The following is a 4,120-nucleotide window of genomic DNA, read 5'->3' as shown; positions in this document are numbered from 1 at the left end:
TCTACTTAAAGTCTCGTTCTCATTTTTAAATGTTTCGGTCTTTCTCCACGGAGAACACTGAGCAGAGCGGCCGTGGTGCAGGCTTTCTGCTGCTGCTGTCAGGTATCTTTGCTTTCCCCTCCTTAGTCCTTACTCCCAAGTAAGTGAACTCAGACTACCAGCAACTTTTTAACTGAAGAGTGTCTGTGACCATGATGATCAAGATGCAGCTCTTCATGTTTTTATTTATTTATTTATTTATTTTTGGAGGGAAGGAGAGACATCAGCTGGACAAAATGCAGAATTTGGATGTGGGACAATTGCTTTTTGGAGACGTGAATAGCTGTACTGTACGTATTATTTTGTGTGGCATGCTCACTTCGAGCCGGGCACTGGCCTAATCAAGTCTTTGTAATCCTCCCAGCAATCCGATGAGGCAGGCGCAGATAGTAAAGTTTTAGGCTTTGCAGGCCGCGTACAGACTGTCGCATGTTCTCTGTTTTTAAAACTGTCAACAACATTCTTAGCTCAAGGGCTGTACAAAAACAGGCTGCAGACGGGATGGTGCCCACAGGCCATAGTTAGCTGACCCGGGCTAGGGTGTAGGCACTTAGCATTCCACTGTATAAAGGGGAAACCCAGGTCATACTGCGTGTGCGTGGGTGGGAAGCCGGATGTGGAATACGGGTGGTCCCTGAGTCGCCAGGAACCACTGAGCTCCAGTTCACACCCACACTCTCCGGCGCAAGCAACTACCTCGCCATGGTTTAGCCTTGGTCTAGCCGCAACTTTAACCTTGAATGTTGCATTTCTGAAAATTTAGAATCTTGAAGGTAAAGGACATCCCTTCAGTGAATAAAATTATGTGCAATTATAGAATACATGTGTTATGGTCACGTAGCAATGACTGTATTAGGGCTATGCTAGTTCTGTAATAAATAGACCCAAAAAGCTACAATGGCTCAAACACCATAGAACTTTTTTGCTTCCATAATACTGGGCAGGGGAATGGGCTGGCAGGGCAGCCCCAGTGCAGGCATCAGAGACAAAGCACTCTGAGCCGTCTGTCTCCATCCAGCCTGAAGTTGGGGGCAGCATGGAGGGCCGTGACCATCTGGGAGCTTCCATGAGCCGGGTGTGGAAGTGGCGCCCCTTAAGTCCACTTTCATTTTGCACGGAGGCGGGAAACGTCGTCCAGTTGTGTTCTAGGAAAGGAGACAGAACACAGTGTGGGTAGAAGCTCTGGTCCACCACACAGGCCACTCCAGTGTGCTCCTCCATGGCAGGAGACAGCCACGGACAGTTAAGCCAGGCTGTCTGTGGGGACGGACACATTTCTCCAGTCTCCGGCTCAGTCGCCCCTGCCTCAGTAGCACATAGAGGCAGCGGAGTTCCCTTTAGGTGGCACTGCCTGTGTACACTCAGTCTCCACCGCAGATGGCTGCAGAAGCGGGGAGCAGACCTCACCGCGTGGGTCACGTGTGCTAGCTCTGCCTCAACAGCCAGATCTCAAGGGCCCGGCCATGCCTTCTTTCCAGAGGAGGTGCCAAATGGTTTCCTGTGGGCCCGAAAGGAAGAGAAAAGGTTTGGTGGGCACCAACTTGTGTGTGCCTCGCCCCCAGAACCCTCCGCGATCCCTGCATCCTCCTCAGCCCAGTTTTTCTGGGCCGTGCAAGTTCCCTCCATCGGCCCAGCGTGGTGCCTCCGGGATTCGCCACCCCCAATGCCCATTCAGAGGTGAAGCAGGGACAGTAGCTGCAGTAAGAACTCCCATTTGGGGAAAAGAAAGAAAGAAACAGAAGTTGCTGGTCTCTAGCAGGGATGAAATCCCACTCGCGGGGGACCTTGTTAAGACCCCTGCCCTTGTCATGGCCGGGGGTGACATTTCCTGCGTAAGCCCTGACTCTGCTCTCCGGAGGACTCCCTGCCCTCTGGGAAGTTCTTCCTCGAATCTCATCCTCTCTGGTCTCCTCAGAAGTGGGTGTCAGGTGCATCCTGCCTGGGGGCTGGCCGACTTTCACACTCCACTTCCTGTTGGGTGCAGCTTTAGGGGCCTGTCCAAGATTTTTATTTACTTATTTGTACAACAAGCTTGCGATTCCTCTAGCAATGATTCCTTCTAACGCTTAGCAGGCTATTAACCTGTTGGTGCCAGTAATCGTAGCCTGTGTTCTTTTTCAGAACTTTCCAGCCTGCTTTATCGCCTCTTGGCTCTCCCTTCCCCCTGACTTAATGTGGCTGCCTTCATCTGATATTAACCAAAGGTGACGCTCGCTGCTTAAGTGAAAAATATTTTTTTGTTTTATTGCTCAAGAGACAGTTTCGCTCTTGTTGCCCAGGCTGGAGTGTAGTGGCGCAGTCTCAGCTCACTGCAACCTCTGTCTCCCGGGTTCAAGCGATTCTCCTGCCTTAGCCACCCAAGGAGCTGGGATTACAGACATATGCCACCACCCTCGGCTAATTTTTTATTTTTAGTGGAGATGGGGTTTCACCATGTCAGTCATCAGGCTGGTCTCAATCGCCTGACCTCAGGTGATCCACCTGCCTTGCCTTCCCAAAGTGCTGATTACAAGCATTTAACGGGCCTTTGTTGTTCAGTGATTTCCTTTGAGATGGAGTCTGGCTCTGTCGCCAGGCTGGAGTGCAGTGGCACGACCTCGGCTCACTGCAACCTCGGACTCCCGGGTTCAAGTGATTCTCCTGCCTCAGCCTCCCGAGATGCTGGGATTACAGGCGTGTGCCACCACACCCAGCTAATTTTTGTATTTTTAGTAGAGACGGGGTTTCACCATATTGGCCAAGAGGGTCTCGATCTCATGACCTTGTGATCCACCCACCACAGCCTCCCAAAGTGCTAGGATTACAGGTGTGAGCCACTGCACCTGGCCTTTTTTTTTTTTTTGAGGCGGAGTCTTGTTCTGTCGCCCAGGCTGGAGTGCAGTGACGTGATCTTGACTCACTGCAACCTCCACCTCCTGGGTTCACGCCATTCTCCTGCCTCAGCCTCCCAAGTAGCTGGGACTACAGGTGCCCGCCACCATGCCCGGCTAATTTTTTGTATTTTTAGTAGAGATGGGGTTTCACCGTGTTAGCCAGGATGGTCTCTATCTCCTGACCTTGTGATCTGCTTGCCTCGGCCTCCCAAAGTGCTAGGATTACAGGTGTGAGCCACTGCACCTGGCCTTTTATTTATTTATTTATTTTTTTGAGACGGAGTCTTGCTCTGTCGCCCAGGCTGGAGTGCGGTGACGTGATCTTGGCTCACTGCAACCTCTGCCTTCTGGGTTCAAGCAATTCTTGTGCCTCAGCCTCCCAAGTGACTGGGATTACAGGTGTACACCACCACTCTCAGCTAATTTTTGTATATTTAGTAGAGACGGGGTTTCGTCATGTTGGCCAGGCTAGTCTGGAACTCCTGGCCTCAAGTGATTCACCTGCTTTGGCCTCCCAAAGTGCTGGGATTACAGGGGTGAGCCACTGGCATGGCCGATTTTCGTTCTCATCTCTTGGTGTGCAGAAGCAGTGGCCTTTTCCACATAGGACACCTGGGATTTCAGTCTCTTTTCCATTTTAGTTCTCAAACCAGCACATTTTTGCTTCACTCCTGTTTTTCTTGTCTTCCCTGGTGATAAACAACAGAGCAGTCTACACACTGTATTCCTTGTCTCTTTTGGCTGCTTTTTCTAGACTGGCTGCAGGGCCAGTGGTTCCACCTTGCAAATCAAAAGCAACAATTTTACCAAGTCTGACCCCCAAACAGAGCTCTCTAGCCTTCCGGCCTCCAGGAGGTGTTTCCTTGCCACTTGACTGCTAGGCTAACACCATAGAGTTTAGGGTTTTGATACAGTGGTGCCCCCTCAATGGTTTTGTTTGTTTATTATTATTAAGTTTAAAGTAGGCTAGTATTTCCATAGGAAGTTCTACTTCCTATTTGGCTGTGCAATTAAGAAAAAAAAAAAACTAAGAACAATGATTCAAGTCTTTGGGAGTGGGAAGAGCTACACGTCGTTTAGTAAATGCAGGGAAGGAAGTTGCACAGAATACAGAAAGGAGAAATTTTGGGAGAATGAACTGGGCAGTCTTATAGAATCCTTGCATGGTTAGAATTTCCAGCTGGGCACAGTGGCTTGTATAATCCCAA

The 4,120-nt window shown here is 50.1% G+C and overlaps 1 long non-coding RNA gene across 1 annotated transcript; it reads left to right on the top strand.

The window, feature by feature from the left end:
* The first annotated feature begins 2,866 nt into the window (after positions 1 to 2,866).
* Positions 2,867 to 3,540, top strand: LOC144333131 (uncharacterized). Its single transcript, XR_013401526.1, has 2 exons — positions 2,867 to 3,140; positions 3,447 to 3,540. It is a non-coding gene; the product is annotated as an uncharacterized LOC144333131 (long non-coding RNA).
* The last annotated feature ends 580 nt before the right edge of the window (positions 3,541 to 4,120 follow it).

Source organism: Macaca mulatta, chromosome 11, assembly GCF_049350105.2.
Source record: "Macaca mulatta isolate MMU2019108-1 chromosome 11, T2T-MMU8v2.0, whole genome shotgun sequence".
NCBI classification, from domain to species: Eukaryota; Metazoa; Chordata; class Mammalia; order Primates; family Cercopithecidae; genus Macaca; species Macaca mulatta.
This window is presented reverse-complemented; position numbering and strand designations above follow the sequence as displayed.